The sequence below is a fragment of the Pleurodeles waltl genome, chromosome 1_2, assembly GCF_031143425.1.
Source record: "Pleurodeles waltl isolate 20211129_DDA chromosome 1_2, aPleWal1.hap1.20221129, whole genome shotgun sequence".
Lineage (NCBI taxonomy): Eukaryota > Metazoa > Chordata > Amphibia > Caudata > Salamandridae > Pleurodeles > Pleurodeles waltl.
Window position 1 is genome coordinate 1,275,384,999 of NC_090437.1, and position 19,501 is coordinate 1,275,404,499.

The following is a 19,501-nucleotide window of genomic DNA, read 5'->3' on the forward strand; positions in this document are numbered from 1 at the left end:
CCATCCGGCCACCCATTCATATCCTAACATATCCGTCTATCTTCAAACCTATCCAAACTTATCCATCCTTTCACTCAGCCATCCATCCTTTCACTTATCCATTCCCCTTTCATCCATTCATCCATCCTTTCAGTCTTCCATCCATGCATTCGCTCATCCATCCTCCCTTTCACTCATCAATCCATCCTTTCAATCGCTCAATCCCTACTCCCTTTCACCCATCCATTCTGATATACATTCTTTCACTCACCCGTCTACTCTTCAACCCGTCCATCCAGTCATCCCTCAGTCTATTTACCCTTTCAGCCATCCATTCACTCTTTCACTCACTCACTCATCCTTCCATCCATCCATTAATTTGTCCATCCTTTCACTCATCCATCCTTTCACCCATCCATCCATCCATTCATTCACTCATCCATCCACCATTTCACTCAGCCCATCTCTCCATTCATCAATCCATCCATTTACCCTTTCTCTGATTGATCCATCCTTTCACTCACTCATCCATCCATCTGATCTGTTATCATCTGTTCACCCTTTCATTTTTCCATGCATCTTTCCTCCCTTTCACTCATTCATCCTTTCATTCATCCATGCATCTCTCCATCCACCTTTTCACTCACTCACCCAACCATCCTGTGCTTCTATTGGTTTTTGTGAAAACACAGTTCGATTTAACAGTTCTGGAGGTCAAATTGTTGATCCCATAGACAGACAGCCCTTCGCTCTGAGAGCAGCTTGGGAAAACGCAAACCCAGAAGGCCGAGGTGACCTTGTCTGATCCCACCTGAGCACTCCTGGCAGTGTGTTGAAATCATTCCTCACAATATCCTCAAGGATGGTTCCATGGCTAAAGGATACATCACTTTTGTGCTATGGCATCAGTTGTAGTGATATCTGGGTAAAGGTATTTGTTAGAAAGTTCTTGGAAGGCAACCCGTTTAGTATCTGAACTCATCTTGGATATTTGAAAACTCTGAGTAATTCTTTCAAGGAGGCTGTCCGCCTTTGTAAGACTGAAGACGGCAACTGTCGAAGTGGGAATATTCAGGTATGAATTTTCTAAAAGACGCCCCTGCATTTCCCAATTTTCCAGTGTGGGTTGGTGCACAGGGCTCTTTGTTAAACCACTCACTATATTTGACCTATTGCTTGGCGTGGTTAGTTACATTGCTCAATAAAGGGCATTTCAGAGCCAGAATCCCATAAAGCATTGATCTTTTAATGCCCCCTTGGGTCTTGACTTTAATAACGCAAATAATGAATATTAATGAAGCATAATCCCCTTTGGCTGCCTTTGGAGCCTGTAAGACTTTCTTTAAACTGAGATGTGATTGGACGCACGCGACCCTCAGGAGGTGGTTGTCTAAGCTCCTACACCCTCCACCCCTATCTTCCGTTCATGTTGACGCTATAAACTCTAGTACCGAGGGGGCTGGGGGAGCTAACATTATAATATGACCTTTATTACAGGGTTCAGGAGTCCCTGCCAGCTAATCCGCAGAGGGCTGATTGAGGGGGGCTCCCAGGAGGCGCCTGCATCAGTGTCTCATCCAAGCCTCACCCGATGGCGCGGGGTTTAACTTCGCCTTGTGTGTCTTACTAATCATGGCACACACTGGACGTCAACAAGCCGTCCCAGCAGAGGGGTGAACGACAGTGAGCTGAGCTGGGGACGCTATAAATAAGGAGGGCGCGCGCTTGAATCGGTGAAGACGGCGCGCGCAGAGGTCCGGACTGGTGAGGTCTCTATTTTGCAGAATTTCTTGCTCGCAAACATTAGAAGCTGGCTGATTTAATGCATGCGGAAACTGTGTGTGTGTGGGGGGAGGATTGGAGGGGGAATTTGGGACTCGATGGGGTAGTTGCATTTTGGGAGAAAGTTCTAATAAATGCAAAAATGCTTAATACTGATAATTAGCTGTCAGGCACGTGGATTGGACCAAGCTGATGCTCAATGAATTGCTGAGACGAGGTGTCATACAGGGCATTAATGGAGTTTCGTGCGAGTGTTGTGCTGCATGGCGAATGTGCTTCACTTCTCAGCAGCACCTGAATTAACAATTAGGAGAATAGCTAGAAAATGGGGCTCCACATTTACTCTAATCTACCCCCCCCCTCTAACTCTTCCCTTCTAACCTGAATTAATTGTTCAGCTTTATAAAAATATAAATTTATATGAAACAGGTATCTGTAGGAAAAGCAAGTTGGTGTAATTAATTTTACGAAAAAAGATGGAGACTGCGCAGACTGTTTGAGACTGCATATTTACCCTATCACACCTTTTTCTGCGCTAATTCAGTGTTCCAGGAGGTTGAAACTAAATTATAGATGAGTTTAAAACATTTCGAATATTTGTTTATTTTTTAATTTATGCGGCCGCGTGATCTTAAACCCTGTACTTGGTGCAAATCACATTATCCCCTGTGACGGATGCTTTCAGTGTAAATGTCACCCCGCAGTCGGTCTTCAGTGTCTAGACGTAGGGCAATTACCCCAAAGCGCTATGGAACGCCAATGTCTATAATTCTGATATTCGTCACCATGTCCAATGAAAGGCTTGACAAGCTGTAAACGGTACAGGGCTGGATATCTTTGTAACTATAGTTCCAGAATTAACAGTTGCGGTGTTGCAACACAAGAGGTTTCGACAATGTCATTTTTGAATTACTTTTCTTCAGTAAAAGATATTGGAGCCTTAAGAGCTATTTGTACCTAACTACAGAGGGCTGTCCAATCAGCGAGTGCGTTAAAGTAACACGGTGGGCAGTAATCACTGACATAACGAATGCTGAATTGCCCCATTGTTCCTAAATTAGTTTCCTTATTGGCTGTAAATTAGTCAAACATTTTTTGCGTGCGAAGTAGGTCATATTTTGTTCTTTTGATTGAGAGGAAAATGGATTTGAAGGACACATGGATATTTTGGTTAGGATCCCTGCCATATTTGTGCAGGGCAGTGGTGCTGGAAGTTTTCAGAGTGGGGCTGCTGCCTTTAATGGAATCTGAGAGATTGTGAAACATCCAAATATCCAGTGCTTAATTTGTAAATAAAAACGTGCTGGTGCCCAAAGCCCTCCTCTTAAACTCGCGGCTGCTGCAATTAAATGTGGGAACACATAATACTGGGGCAGCGCAATCCTGAAGCCGTCTCGAGTCTCTTCAATCCATTTACAGCCACTTCCTGCCCCTTCAGTTCACTCTTGCAGCTTTCTAATTTCTCCCTTTGTGACGCTTTTTCTCTTTCCCCTTCCTCATTCCCATATGCGTCTTTTGCTCGCAGCAAATGCTTGTGGCAGAAGAATAAGCCACGGCCCTCAAAGATATGTGCCAGTGCTCAGCATCGGAAAGAAGCAAAAATGAAGCACTGCTATCACACAAAGGACAAATGCAGCAAATGAGGCACACCCATTCAGCAGGAGAGTGGTAATGGTCTGGTATGTAGCCAGTTGGGCATTTTGGAGCACACTGACAGAAATATCTCACTAGAGAGTGGCGTGGTGGCACATTGGCATTTACAGACAGCATATTTCCCACCTAAAAAGGCCACCACATTTCCAAAAACAAGTAATTTTACTGATAACGCTATACGGTGCATGAAGGATAATCAGTGAAGTGCAGGTTTCATCATTTGTACATCACCAAGTAAAGTGTCTTGATTTGTTTTAATCCTTCTGAAATCATTGTTTCCATTGGACTTAATATTTACTAAAGAAAGTGCTTCATTTATGCTTTCCTAGTGGCTGGTATAGTTTGATGTTTTTGTTCAGTCCTTAAATTGTGTTGTGTTAGAAAACAATGGCATCCTACAGCCTTTCCTTTCACGCTCCCTGTACCACAGCAAGATTGTCACATAGTTCACTTTACAAAACCCTTTCACTTTACAGTTAGAGAAAGACAATTAAACGCCAATCTCCATGTTAAATGAATAAGCAGCAATTTGTCAGAAGGTAGAACTTGAAAGTTGACCTCTGTGACAAGATAAGAACAAAATTGAAAGGCATCTTTATTTCTCGTCCACCTTCTGAACTCCAGCAAGGTTGTTTTGGTGCGGCAGCATCCCATAACCCCCTGCTTCCAACACAACCTCTCCCCTTGCTGTTGTGTATGATGCATGTATGTCACATTCACTGCGATGCAGCAAGCTGTCTACGGGCCAGACATCGGCCCTTTGGTGCCTGAGGCTGCCCCTTCTTCTCTGAGGAGCTGCCCGGCCCAAGGTGTTGCATTATCTGTGGCGCTTCCAGCCTGAGAGAAAAGTTCTAAGGGCCATATGTATGAACACATTTTCCCATAGACACAAAATGGGTAAAACCGTTTGATACACCTGGCCCTAAGTCTCTTACGGGAATCTGCAGGGGGATGGGTGCTCCTAAACATTTTGGGTTGGTGGTCGGTAAAATGTTGCACTGAGGCAATGCTGTAAGGCAGTGGTTCCCAACCTTTTGACTTTCGTGGACCCCCAATTCATCATTGCTGGAACCCGGGGACCCCCTCTGAATCATCATTGGAATCGGGGGACCCCCCACTGAGTCATTACTGAAAGCTAGGTACCTAATCTGTTAATAAATTGTCTAAGCATTCGCGGACCCCCTGAAGAGGCTTCGCGGACCCCCAGGGGTCCCCGGACCACAGGTTGGGAACCACTGCTGTAAGGCATTGATTCCCAACCTTTTGACTTCTGTGGACCCCAACTTTATCAGTACTGGAACCCGGGGACCCCCACTGAATCATTATTGGAATCTGGGGACCCCCCCAATGAGTCATTACCGAAAGCTAGGGACCTAATCTGTTAATATTATTGAATTTTCTAATCAGTGGCGGACCCCCTGAGGAGGCTTCGCGGACCCCCAGGGGTCCCCAGACCACAGGATGGGAACCACTGCTGTAAGGCAAAATGATTAGGTCCCATTCCAGAATGTGCCTGGCATAGCCATGACGCACTGTTACCCTCCAAAACCTGCCGGTGACTAGGACCCTTGATTTTAATGGCATAGTGGTCCTGAGCTGCTGCCACTGTCTGGGGTCCTCCACTTTAGTGGGTGTGAAAGAGGTATCTGACCTGCCCTCAGAATAATCGTCCCTCTGTTGTAGTGACAATGTGGCTCTGACCTGCTCCCATGCCCGGTGGCCTATATTACATGTATTCTCTCTATGGAGAGAGAGGGAAAATTACAATTTGTCCTTCCTTTTGATACTATTATCTCTAAAGAAAAGGGGAGATATCAGAAATTGCCAATATTTGTTCTATGAAAAATGGCGTTCATTCCTAAAAGTTGTGTAAGACTAGTCCTCAAACACTGTCGATGCATGTTTCATCATATAACCATCCTCCATCTAACACTGTATGTCACCTACCTGGGCTCATCAACTTGTTCTTTGGGAGCTGTTATAGATCATATATGTTTATGGGGACCAGGAAACAATTAAAAATATCAAGGATACTCTCCAGTGGACCTTTATTTTCCAGGCTCCTGTTAAGGATAAAAACCTAAGGAGGTGTTTGATCGGAGAAAACTACAATGGTTTTCACATATTGAATCCAACATGTTTCAGTTAGTTATTTACATCCCTGAGGGTCTGTGGCTTTCATCAAGATATCTGTCGGTCCCTGTGCTCTTAAAGTGCATTCATAATATTATATACACATATAGAAAGAGAAATATTTGCTACTGTTTAGCAGGCTCCTAACCTAAAATGAGGTAAATAGAATACAGTCATAACTGGAAGTAGCCTAGGTTTTATTAATTGTTCCCTGGTGCCAATAATATATGGTCCTTAAGAGAACCCATATAACAATTTGGTGAGCCCAGATAGGCGACTTACTGCCCTACCCGGGGGGTAGGCATATGATGAAGCATGCCATGATTGTGGCTGAAGGCCGGTCTTCAAAAACCTTTTGAATTACTATACTTTTTCATGGCACACATATTGGAAATATCTGCTACCCATCATTTTCTTTAGTGATAATAGCTCTCTATTAAATGACAGTGTGACTATGACCGGCTGCCAGTGTCTGAGGTCTGCGGTTTTAATGTGAGTGGCTGGTCTGACCTGCTGCTGGTTTCTGGGGTCCTGCGCTTCGACGATATTGGCGTGGGGTTGGACCTTCCATTGGCTTCCATTGTCTGGGGCTCATGATTTTAATGAGAGTCAGTTCTTACCTGCTGCCTGTTGGGTCTCCTCCATTTTGATGATAGTCGTGGGGCCTCTGACTTGTTACCAGTGTCGGGGGCCCACAGTCTTAATGAGAGGGCAGTTCTGACCTCCTGCCGATGTATGGGATCCTCCAATTTGATGACGGTGGAAGGGTATTGGACCTGCTACTAATGTCTTGGGGTCTTTCGCTTCAGTGACACAGTGGGGTGACTAACCTGCAGCCCGTGTCTGAGGTCCTCTTTCCTAATTAGACTGTGGTCCATACCGTCGGTCAGTATCCGTGGTCCTCCACATTGATGACAGCAGAAGGATGTTCGACCCGCTGTCAATGTCTGGGACGCTAAGCTTTTAGTAAGTGTGAGGTTCAGACCTCCTGCCAGTGTCAGCTGCCCTCCATTAAATGACCGCTGCACTGACCCGCTACCAATGTGTAGGGATCGAAGGTGTTAATGAGAATGTGGTTGTGACCTGTTGGCGGTGTCTGGGTCACGCATTTTGTTTAGAGTGCTGAGGTGTGAGACTTGCTGCTAATGTGTTGCAAGTTTACCCTTTACTGATAATGGGGTGGTGCCTGATTTGCTGCTAGTGCCTGGGACCCTCAAATGAAAGTGGGGTTCAGACCAGTTGCCTGGTCTGGCGAGTGACGTATACTGGTACCCTAGAAACCTGGACATGTGTGCAGAATGACCCAGTTGTCAATAGGTGAACGTTTTCTAGTTATTTTGTTAGAATGATCAAAGTTTCAAAAAGTATACATGGAGCTTTGGGAGCAAATAACTTCTGCAAAAACTCAACTTGGGTGAGGTGACAGGAAGGTTCCTCTAGACTTACTTGTTTCCAGAAGGCAGAGCAGCCAAAGCAGTCTGTCCCATGTCCAGTGCAATCAACGGAAATGGAAGGAATCTGTCTGATTTTCAATGCAATAAATGAAAATTGAGGACATCTGACCAAGTCCATCACTGCAAAAGGAAATGGAGGGAGTCTGTCCAAGTTTCTATTTCACCAATGGAAATGGAGACATATGTACGAGTCCTTATGTAATCTATGGAAATAGAGGGAGTATGTTTAAGTTTTGAAAATGGAAATGGTGGGATTCTTTCCCAGTTCCAATATCTTTAGGTGAAATAAAGGGAACCTGCCAATTCTTAATAGAAATGGTGGGAAAATACTCTGGACATCAGAGGAAAATGAAGTTGGACATCACCCAGTTAATACTATTTCTCTAAAGTTCAAACACATTTGCCTTATTCCAAAATATGTTATTTCATTATTAAGTACATACCAGTGTCAAATCCTGGACCACATATTCTAAACACAGAGCAACCTGTGTTAGTCTTTGACTTGCCGCCTCCTGTTTTTTGATATTTCTGGACATCCAAACCTGCAGAAACAGCTTATCCGAAGACCTAATCAGATGTAACTTGCAGCTTGATGGAACAAGGCCTTCCTTTCTAACATACATCAGTGATGCTTTTGAAGGGCATGCCTAATCCATGCCTGGTAAAATACAATACTCCTTACAACAGTTCATTTTCAGGCAGATTTACATTAGGTGCTGGCAGTTCCATGGTGGATATCAGTCATGACTGAATCAGCTGCTACCTTGGCAACTTAAGGGATGTTTCTCATACCAAAATGTTGCCACAGCCACTGTATCGTCAACTCTACACTTCATCATTGCCTTCGCTTATGTTAACAAAGAGAATTTTTTCAAATATTTTGTCCTTCTGTGACAGACCTCTCTTTTTCAATCTTCTATCCTCGACTCCACCTATTATTGGCATAACCGATAGAAGAATGAAAGCCTCCCTCTCACTGTCTGTCATTACCATTTTAATTGTACCAATTTTTCTAGATAAAAGGATGCTTGTCCGCTTTCTGCGTAAATTATGGGCTAGATGTAGTAAGCATTTTAAAGGTCGCAAATGCTCTGATTTGGTGTTTGCAACCGTTAAAATGATTTTCATTCTTTTATAATCCCATTTTCGGAATCAGAAATGTTTTTCCAACTTTGAAAGTGGGATTCTGAACGGATACTGATTCTGTTTCTGAAGGTGTCCATTCCAAATACTAAATCTGGTACCTAGTGTATCATTGTTTTGCAACTGATATCCGGTTGCAACATGTTGATTTTTTCCCTGGTATCTTAAAGGAGGTGGTAACCCATTCCCCTCTGTGAACATAAAAAAAAGTTTAGGTTTAAAAAATGGCCCTCACTAAAGTGGAGCTCTGCCTTTTCCTAAACAAATTTCCAAAAAAGCGTTAACTTCTCTTTTTAAAACAAGGTTGGTTTCCTTTAAAGAAAACGGGCTGCATTTAAAAACTTAAGGAAAACTGGCTGGATTTAAAAACATAAAAAAGTTTTCTTCATTAAAAACAGACATGGTGGTTTACTGACCCCAGCAGGCCATTATCCCTGTAATGGCTCCAATCATAATGAGTCAAAATTTGTGACGCATTTATACCTTTGAGGTTGATCTGATTATGTCCCAATTTTAAGAACCGACCCATAAATTGATTCTTAAATTTATTTACTGGTCTCAAATTGCAACCAGTATTTAATATTCACCCTATTTCAATAGGAACCTCTCACAAAATGTTTATCTCTTTTCTTTTCCAGCAACTAATGGGGGCTGCATTCTGGACGCAAGGAATGGCACCAGTGCATAGATTAGTGGTGTCACAAGTTTCCCGAGTTAGGGCAATTTACCTTATTTAAAGAAACACACATATATGGCCATGCGTCACCCTCAGGGTCTTTACTGACATAACACTCCCTAATACAGAAAGTGGCCCGCAGAACTGCCTCGCTATTTACTTGAGTAGAAATTAACAGAAACAGAAAGCAATGTCCCAAGCATCTGGATAGCCAGTCAGCTCTCAAACTCATTCTCGGGATTGGATCATCTGAGGTACTGTATCATCAAAATAAAGAACACCCAGCCATGCAGAGACACCTCATCCCGGGCGTGCAAAGACAGAGGCAGTGAAGTGGAGTATGGCCTGTAAAGTAGTGTGAGAGAAACCATTTATGATGTAAGGGGTCACACTCTGACACACAGAACAAAAGACCATGGGGGTCATTACGACCCTGGCGGCCGGCGGTAAGTTGGCGGTAACACCGCCAACAGGCTGGCGGTGTTCCGCCAGCAATTATGACCGTGGCGGAATTGCCACGGCCATACCGCCGGCCCCTCCAATATCCCGCCAGGATTCCCCCTGGCGGTCATAATCCCCAGGGCAGCGGTGCAAGCACCGCTGCCCTGGGGATTATGAGTCCCCGACCGCCAGCCTGTCCGTGGCGGTAAACACCGCCATTGAAAGGCTGGCGGAAAGGGGACTTGGGGTGCCCCTGGGGGCCCCTGCACTGCCCATGCACTTGGCATGGGCAGTGCAGGGGCCCCCAGGCATAGCCCCTTCGCGCATTTCACTGCCCGAATTTTGCTGCACATCAGCATTGCCGCCGGCTCTATTACGAGCCGGCAGCAATGTTGATGTGACATTTCCGCTGGGCCAGCGAACGGTAACACTGTTACCGTCTGCTGGCCCAGCGGAAATGTCATAATAGGAGCCAGGAATACCGCCGGCAATGGCGATATTCTGGTTCCCGCGGCCTCGGCGGTCTTTTTGCAAGACCGCCGAGGTCGTAATGACCCCCCATGGGTCATATTTACAAGAAAGTGGCGCATTATAGACGATGCACCACTTTTCTTGTACCCCATTGCATCCTCCTAACAACACCATGTGTATGCCGTATTTACAATACGGTGCACCATGGCGCACGTTAGGCCAATAGCGTCAATAATTTTGAAGCTATTGTGGGGCTTTGGTGGATTAGCGCCAAAAATGATGGCACTAATCCACCAAAAACAAGGGAGGCCCATTGAATACAATGGGAGGGTCACTTTAACGCCTCCCTAAGGCAGGCATTAAAATTGAAGCTAAAAATGGCACAGTGAAATCTTGGAAATTACACTGCGCCATTTTTCTGGGCCTGCTAACGTGGTAACGCCCTCCCTTGCAGACATCATGCCTGGCGCAGGCATAATGTGGGGCAGGGGGTTACAAAGAGGCGCAATGTTGGCATTGCACCACTTTGTAAATATGGTGCAACAAAAATGCCTCCTTCATGCCACAATAGCGTAAAAACAAATTACGCTAATGTGGTGGAAGGAGGCGCAAGGGGCTTGTAAATATGCCCCCGTATTTCTGGGCCTGGTTGTGTGCTAGTTATGAATGAGGTATCTTCTTTAACTAGTAATCTTCAGCCCATCCTAGCCATCTCACCCATGAGCTGGTATCCCTTGTGGTGACATGAACTGTGGCACTGAACTAATGCATTAAACGTCTCACTGATCCAGGTTACATTCAACTCTTCTATCTGGAGCACAAGGTATTGGTAGGATGACTGGTCAGCGACCCTTTCAGGATGTTAGAGAAAGGCTCTCATCTACAGGTATACAATCTATCATACCACTTGTCCTCACTGGTTCCATGTACAAAGTTCCCCAAATCCCTGATTTATCTGATTGGATGCTACATAATTTTCACAATATATTTTTCTTTTACAAATGAATTTGAATGTTCACATGCAACAGTTGGAAACTACTTTCTACCTTCAAGTCATCATTAGACTTGAAAAAGTCCTTTGTGACGAAACACGCCGGCCATAGTAGGTGTCGCCTGTGTGGCTTAGACAACTATCAGAACATACTTATGTCACATCATTGACTTCCATATCAAGTGTACATGTTTTTTTTCTCACCTTCCCAACATAACGAATTTGATTGTTCTGTCAATATTAGCTGTGATATTTAACTTTTGTTGGAATCAATTAATATATAAAATTGTAGAACTAGCTGACATCCTTTGGTCAGTTATCAAATACAAACACTGTGCTTATTCTCACTGCTTGGTATGCTCCAGACAAACCTTTTTCAAGTTATTTTCTCCTTATGTTAGATTATTTTCATTTTGTTAATCTCACAGAGAACCCTAATAAACCACATGCACGTTTTGCCCCAAAACAGCTTTTCGGGAACTCCTAAACACACTTCTGATAGCACATTCAAAGTATAAAGCCAACCCATGATTTTTACATGTACCCAATTATAATTGATGATTGTTTGTGACATAATTACATATTCTAGAAATCATCCCAGGGTAATATCGTCTGTAAATTTGGAAAAAAATTGTCTGGCATGACAAGGCTAAAGGCTGTCTTTAGGGTATCATACTGAAAGAAGTATGCAGGTGTCATGGTTTGTAATGCACCATGGTAATGTGGCTTCTGAGTTTTTCACTGGTGACACTGGTAGAAAGATGTTCCATCTAGGCAAAACCTATTGAACTCACACATTAGCTGTACTAGGTTGTGTGTGTTTGAGTTTCAGTATATAATACATTGGCTGAACTAACAGTGACTTGTGGGTTAGCTGGTCTCTCTTAATATTAGATTGAAATGGATTATTACATTGAATCTTGAAGTCTCCAGGAAAAGTTACACCCAATGATATAGTTTCAAGGCTAGAAAACCAAAAATGCAATAAGAATTAGGGGCCATATGTACCAACGAATTTTCCCATAGACACAGAATGGGTAAAACCCTTTGCTACATCTGGCCCTAGGCCCCTAGTACAAGTGTAAGTGCTCCTTAGTGTACATGATAAATAACGATATCACGGGCATGTTATTTATCGGCTGCCATAAATAGCGCCTATTACAAGTTTGTGGGGAATAACATGCAGATTTTGGTGTTTAAAGCACCAACATTTGCATGGTACAGTAAATGCCGTACACATTTCCCCTGTTAGATTTTAGCAAGTTTGACTTGGCGAAATGTAACGAAGCTTGACCGTAGCATCACAAAACTTGAGGTGGCTCTCCGGCTAGGATTCTTGGTTGAGAGGTCCCACTGGAACTCGGGGCCCCCCCGCACTGTGGCGGCTAATGTTACGCCACTAAAGCCTGAGGTATTTAATGCATCCAATAATGATCAAAAACATTAAATACCTTTCAACTCTTAATTCCAACCCGTGGACATGGGTTCAGGCACAGGTCGAAATTAGCCAACCTACTTGTAATAAGCATTGTTGCTAAAAGGATCTGTAGGAATACACTTTCAATGGGGAAACATTGTTTTTGTCTAAGTAGTATAAACCAGATGTATGTTTAGTATAGTTAATTTGTTAATGATAAAAACAAATGTATTGCAGCGTTTCTTTCAAGTTTACAGAGCTGTGGGTTTGTACAAGATACCATGTTTTCACAGTCCTAGGTTTTTATTTAAAAAAAAAACCCCATTGCATTCTGGGAGTTGTAGTCTTTATTAGCTTATTTTACATTGTGGCCTAATACACTTGATAATAAAGGTTTGTAATATTAAATTCTGCATCACTTAAGGCTAGACATCCTAAACGGTGTCCAAAATCTTAACACCCTTGTACCGAAAATATTTCAATCCATGAACAACTTTACTTAAGGAACTGAAACAACATTTTTATCCCCATTCTTTAACTTTTACGTTACCCGTGGCTTCTATAATCCAAAATTTAGCACAATAGCGAGTAAACAGCACCTAAGAGCCACTCCTGGATCCCTCCAGCAAGAAATAATACTTTACATTAAATAATAAACCATGAAAAACGGAATGTCAAGGATGATCCCTAAAATCATCCTGTTGATTCATCAGAACAATTTTTCGATTTCTCATTCTGTTTCCTCAATTAAGGTCCATTTCAGGAAGTCAAGGTCAGCTATAGAATATTCCAATCACAGCTAATTAACAGTAAAAGTTTCACCTCCTACCCAAATTTTCCATTATAGTTTACAGTTATTTTTCTTTTTATAACTCTGTTTTTATTGAGTTTGGAAAACATAATCAACAAGAAAAAGAAATACAGTGCAGTGCTGATCAATGCAAGATATGGCAGTATCATTAAGTCACAGTATCGGCGTACATCATTGACATGAATCCAAGCCAAGGGACGAAGGCAACCACTGCAGCAGAACTTCCTTCAAACACCCCCTCCTCCGCTTAGGATCCTCATGGCACCAGTCATTACACACATGGTATAGAACAGAAGCATAACCTCACCATAGTTGGTCGTCACCTGTCAAATCAATTCAAAGCGTACTCCCACACCCCTCATCATCCGTGCTTCCTGCAGAACTTAATTTCTTCACTCCAGTGAACCGTTCCAATAGTGCACCCCAGGCAGCCACATCCATCAGTGCCCCTTCACCCCTGCGTGTCAGCCGCATATGTTGTTCCTCAGCTGCACCCCATTCCATTACATCTCGAATCCAGCAGGGGACTGAGGGACTCCTGGCACTCATCCAGCCAATAGCCACCCTGCGCCTGGCCAGCACCAGCGCCAGCTGTGTGAGCTTATATGGGACTCCCTGGCCCGTGGTCTTCGCACTACACACAAAAGGAAGGTCAATGGCGTTGCTTCCAGCCCCAATCCCGTGACCTCCTCAATTCTCCCTACCACCTCCTGCCAGAAGTTGTGTACCATCCTACAGGACCAAGCCAAGTGCAGGAGGGAGACACCAAAAGCGCCACACCTGGGACATCCTGCCCTTGGTCCTGGGTCAATCTTATTGAGTCGGCTAGGTGTGAGGTATGTCCCATGTACAAAGTTGAAGTGTAATAGTTTAAACCTATTGTTGCATGACACCGTGCGCACTAACGGCAATGCCATTTCCCAGTCAGCTTCCTCTATGTGGTCCCCCAATTCATGCTCCCACGTTCTACGCGCCACACTTGTCGCATCCGGCTGATCATCCTGGAGGGCCTTGTAGAAACGGGTGATCAAGTGAGTCCCCTCGCCCTGAATTGAGCAGTCCATTCAACACTGCTGAGGCCTGAGGGGCCACAGGAAGACAACACCAGATCTCACGAGCCACACTCTCCATTTTTGCATATTGTAAAAACTGCCCGGGGCCTAGGCCAAACGAATCCTGAGCCTCAGAGAAGGAAATGAACTCGCCTTTGGGGTATAAGTCTCCCACCAGTTCGCAACCTCATAGCCTCCAACCCCCCATGGATATCAGTCTGTCCATGTCCCTAAAGGGTGCCAAGTCCCACATCCTGAACTCTCTGTCAAATGGGGCCCGTCCCAGCACAGTCCTAACAGCCTGCTCCCAGATCCAAGCAGTGGTCTTGACCAAATAGGGGAAGGCTGATTCCGACCGACCACTCGACATCAATAGATGCACCAACATCCGTCCGCCCAGTATTCCTGCAAACAATCTCTTCTCCCAATTGTCCGATTCTGTCATCCACTTTGCAGCGTGTTGCAGATGGGCTGCGTAATAGTAATGTCTAATATTAGGAATCGCCAACCCTCCTTCCTCGAGATCCATTTGTAACACAGTCAATGCCACCCTACTACGGCGCCCGGCCCACACCAAGGAAATCAGCAAACTATCCAGACGGCGAAAGAGCCGAGCAGACAGCAGAAACAGGGAGTTCTGAACCAAGTAAAGGCACCGCAGCAGTAACACCATCTTTGCTACAGCCGCCCTCCCCATTACAGAGAGAGGTTCTGTTCCAGAACCAGACCAAATGCTCCAGGCCATTCTACGTTATGTTTCTCGTGTGCCGCCACAATGTGAGTGACCCAAATGCCAAGACACCGGAAGCTCTCAATCTCCCACCTAAATCCTACCCTCGGCAAATCATTCTGAGGGACACCGTAAAGTGACCCCAAGGGAAACAGGAGTGACTTTTTCTTGGTCACCTTAAGTCCAGACACAACTCCGAAGATACCCAACAGTTGAAGCAACAAAGCGACCGAGACAATTGGCTCCCGAAGCTACACCAACGCATCAGTTGCATAAAGGGAAACAATGTGAGTAGTCTGCCCCACTCGGATACCCCACGGTCCCAGCTCCTCACGGAGCCAGATCCCCAAACGGCTCAACAGCCAGGGCAAAGAGGAGCAGCGAGAGTGGGCATCACTGCCTGGTTCTCCTGCCAATCTCCCAGGAGTCCGATAGTTCTCCTCCCACCCGAACGTGTGCGGAGGGAGCAGTATACAACAGCTTCACCCATGTGCAAAAACATGGGCCAAACCCATGCCCTGCACCACCTCCAGAAGATAGCCTCATTCCACGGTGTCAAAGGCCTTCTCCAGGTCTAAGGACACAAGCGCCAATTCATTATCCTCACCTTCAGTTTCATGCAAGACATGTGCCAAGCGATGCAAGTTATAGGTCGTGCTGCGACCAGGGATAAAGCCGGACTGATCTTTGTGCACCTAGCTCCGACTCACCTCACGACGCCGAGTAGCCAGAATCTTACAGAGTATCTTTACATCACTGTTCAGCATAGTAAGTGGGCGACAGGAAGAGGGGTCACCAGGATCCCCTCCAGGTTTAAGCATGAAGCACACAATGCCCTGACGCATGGTCTCTGGCAATATGCCTCGAATTCGGGCCTCCTCAAGCATCTCCAGGAGCTTCTCCCACAGGAGGAGGGAGAACGTTTGGTACATCTCAACTGGCAAGCCATCACCAACCGGAGACCTAGACTTGGTCATTGCACCCACCGCTCGCTCACCTCCTCCACAGTAATCGCAGCCTCCAAAGCATCCCTACTCTCTGGTTCCAAATGTGGAAGCCACACCCGCCACAGAAACTCCCATCCTCTGGGATTGGCGCACCAGCTCTTGATACCCTCTGCAAATGTTCCACCAACATTATTAAAAAAATAAATGTAATTGTAAAGCTGGAACAACATATGTACTTTAATGGAGAACGGTCTTGAAGGATTATATTGATTATATCTGTAGATACAGTATGAAACTTTAGTTTTTGTCTGCGAGATAATCTATGTTTTTACAGTCTAAATAAAATGTTTTTAAAAGGATTGGACCACTGACAGGCATTAAACTTATCTTCTAAATCAGTGTTTCCCAACATTTCGACTTATGTGGACCCCACTTTATTGTTACCTGAACACGGGGACCCCCACTGAATCATTATTGGAATCCGGGGACCTCCCACTGAGTTATTACTTAAAGCTGGGTACCTAATTTGTTAGGATTATTTAATTTGCTAAGCAGTCGCGAACCCCCTGAGGATGCTTCGCGGACCCCCAGGGATCGCCGGACCACAGGTTGGGAACCACTGATCTAGATAGTTGAAGCAACACCACTTGTTTCTATCCATGTGTAAGCTAGGAGGTGTTTTTTAAGATGTTCTCTTGTAATTCTGCCACTTCCCTCTAAATATATGTTTTGAACTGTGGAAGTATGTCATCTTTAAATTACCTGTTTAATGACAATCACAAATTGCTGGTAAAATGTACTACCCCATAATGGTGTAAAGTAAAATCCTAAAATAAAAGGATATCCCAGGACTCTATGTACATTGATAGAGTTGAAGATTTTGCAGATTTTAAATGTGAACTATGAATTTATTTCAGTGCTATGATTGAACCATATAGGCCACGGATGGAATTGTTGTTCACTTTGTTACCTACATGGAATCATTCAAGGTCTGTTATCACCCAGTTGAAGGGATTTCTTCATAAACAGGCAAAGGATTGAATGGTGTTGATGTTCCCCTTTGTTCTCCACCTTGGATGTGCTTTTCTGCAAATTGGGCTAAAATTTAGTGGCCAAGGCGTCTCAATCTCCCTAGCACTACTAAAGCGTCCATGCGGTCGCTTGTCTATTTACCCATTGGTCTGTTTGTTGGTTCATCTCCTATCTGTGTGTGCTTGTAATAGAAAGGTGAAACCTACAGGATTTGTCAATATGTTTCCTTTGATTATCAGTGGCAAAGGCAGTACCATGGACGAATGTAGCAGACACCTTAATTTAGTCTTAATTTATCGGATTCAAAATAATGCAACAAATCTACCCACAAGAGCCACAGCTCCTTCCCCCAGACTGGGTGGTGTGCAAAAAAAATTGTTTTTTTGCTTCATTTTCAAGTACTTGCAAACATTATATCAATCTTTTGTTGGTGCATATCAACAGGAACACGCAATCCACACATCTATTATGGATGGTTTTCTCTGATGGGCGAAGATCCCAGCCTTATTGGTTGTGGACTTAAGCGGTGAGAGATGTCTGCTTGAGGACTACATGGAATCTCCGCTGACAGCACCTATTACCATCATTGGCACCACCCACTGCCTGCACAGAGAATGCCAAAGCTAGATTACAGCGAGCAAATGAACCCAGCAAGACACTTTCCCACAAGGTGGGCTCAGTTGGGGGTCTGCCCTTTAGAAGATGTTTCCCTTGTCTCTTTCCATACTTTACAGGCTGGGTTATTCCTTCACATGTTTTTCCATAAAATCATAATTACAATTGGCAAATATGTGACTACCGCGCTGTGGCCCATATTTATACTTTTTGACGCAAAACTGTGCAAACGTAGTTTTGTGACAAAAAGTATAGCGCCGGCTAGCATCATTCCGGAGCTCCAGCTGCGCGCCGATTTTTTGGAATCCCGCAAGCCAGCGCTCAGGGTGGGCTAGCGTCAGAAAAATGTACGATAGCTTGGTGGGGGTGGCAGTACGGGGGAAGGGGATTTTGCCTCAAAAAATGACGCTAGGCTGATTAGAGGCAACAAAAAAAATGCCTGTAACCAGCCTAGCGTCATTTCTTGATACAAACCCATCCATATCACATGACTCCTGTCTTAGAAAAGACGAGTCATGCCTACCACCCCAATGGCCAGCATAGGGGACCAGAGTCCTCTGGGCATAGCCATTGCACCCAGTGCCATGTAGGGGGGCATGCCCAATTCAGGGCTCCCAATAGTACCTTAAAAATATTTTTTATTACTTACCTATACTTACCCTACTTACCTGAGATGGGGTCCCCCCAATCCTCTGGTGTCCCTGTGGTGTGGGTGGGGGTGTGCCTGGGGTGTGCACCTGTGGCCTCTGTCCATGGTGTTTGACCATGGGAAATGGGTCCACAGGTCCCCTAACGCCTTCCCTGACCCAGGCATTAAATAATGGCACTAAGCAGGCTTAGCGCCATTATTTAGGCTCCCTCCCCGTGTACCATTTTTCCACGGGAGGAGAAATGAGGCGCTAGGGGCTTGGAGTAATTTTTTGGACAGGAACACCTACCTTGCATCTCATTGACGCAAGGAGGTTTCACGCATCCAAAAAATGATGTTAACTCCAATATTTTGATGCTAGATGGGTCTAGTGTCAAAATATAAATATGGAGTTAATTTTGCGCTGAATTTGCGTAAAACAAAATGACACAAATTCAGCGCAGAGTATTTATATGCCCCCGTGTGCTTTGCAGAGGCCAAAGATTGAATGAGCATAAAGTAAGAACACTTTCATGACACAGTGACTGGCAGTGTCAGAAACTCGCACAGCCTTTAGCCTGAACTCCAGAGCTCTTAGTCTTGCCATCATGATCACCCATCCACTTCCTGAACTCTCCTCGACAACTAGAGGCAGTGCAGTTCACAGTAGGCACTATACAAGACGCATATGTGACATAAAACACAAATTGCAGAATTGCATTGTAGAAAGCTGACTCTGTATATACTATATCAAAATTAGATATAGTGTGCACAGAATCCATGGGTTCCCCAGAGGCTTAACAGAGGCTAAAGTAGATAATACTAATGCTCTCTTTTGTGATAGTGTGGTGGAGTAGTTAGGCTTATCGGAGGGTAGTGCAAAGTATTTGTGGAACACACACAGTCAATAAGTGAGGTACAGACGCAATGACTAACTCCAAGCCAATTGTTTTTCTACAGCAAAACAATATTTTGTTACTTTATTACTAGAACCAAAGGATCTGAGTTGCAAGAAAGTACAGTGTAAGCATATGTATCAAATGTACTGTGCTTGGATTTTGCAGGCAAAACAGTTTACAAGTAAGTAAACATTTCAATTTCAAAAGTAGACAGTGCAATTTTTCATAGGAGTCAATTGAGTCATACGGGGAAAAAAGTGTCAGCATAGAAAACAGGTAAGTGCAATGTAATCCTATGAGGACTGGGGGGACTTAGTTGAAAAGGGCTTGCAGGTAAGTACCCGCGGTTTCAGGACACAGGCCTAGGGGGATTTAGGTCAGAACCGGGGGGGCCACAGGTCTGCACCAAACACACACCCTCAGTGGCGGCTCGGTGCAGGGTGCAAGCACAGCGTCAGGCACCCAATGCTTCTCTATGATGGAACTCCTGGTGCCACAAAGAGATGGCAAGCTGGGTCCAGGGGCTCAGTTCCAGGAAAACAAAGGCTGGACAGGAAGGAGAGGTGCCCATAGGATGTAACTGGACCATCGGTCTGATTCCCTAAGGCCAGCAGACTGCGGGTGCATGTGTTCCTTTGGGTGTCAGG

At 44.7% G+C, this 19,501-nt stretch overlaps 1 protein-coding gene across 2 annotated transcripts in view; it reads left to right on the plus strand.

Moving 5' to 3' along the window:
- Nucleotides 1-1,464: 1,464 nt before the first annotated feature.
- The window catches only part of LOC138296197 (progonadoliberin-2), a 63,404-nt gene continuing 45,367 nt past the window's right edge, over nt 1,465-19,501 (plus strand). The window contains exon 1 of one of the 2 annotated variants that reach the window (XM_069235112.1): nt 1,465-1,743. The gene's annotated coding sequence lies outside the window, so the exon portion shown is untranslated. Of the gene's footprint in view, nt 1,749-19,501 lie in introns of both variants that reach the window. The other variant, XM_069235103.1, reaches the window with a different exon arrangement.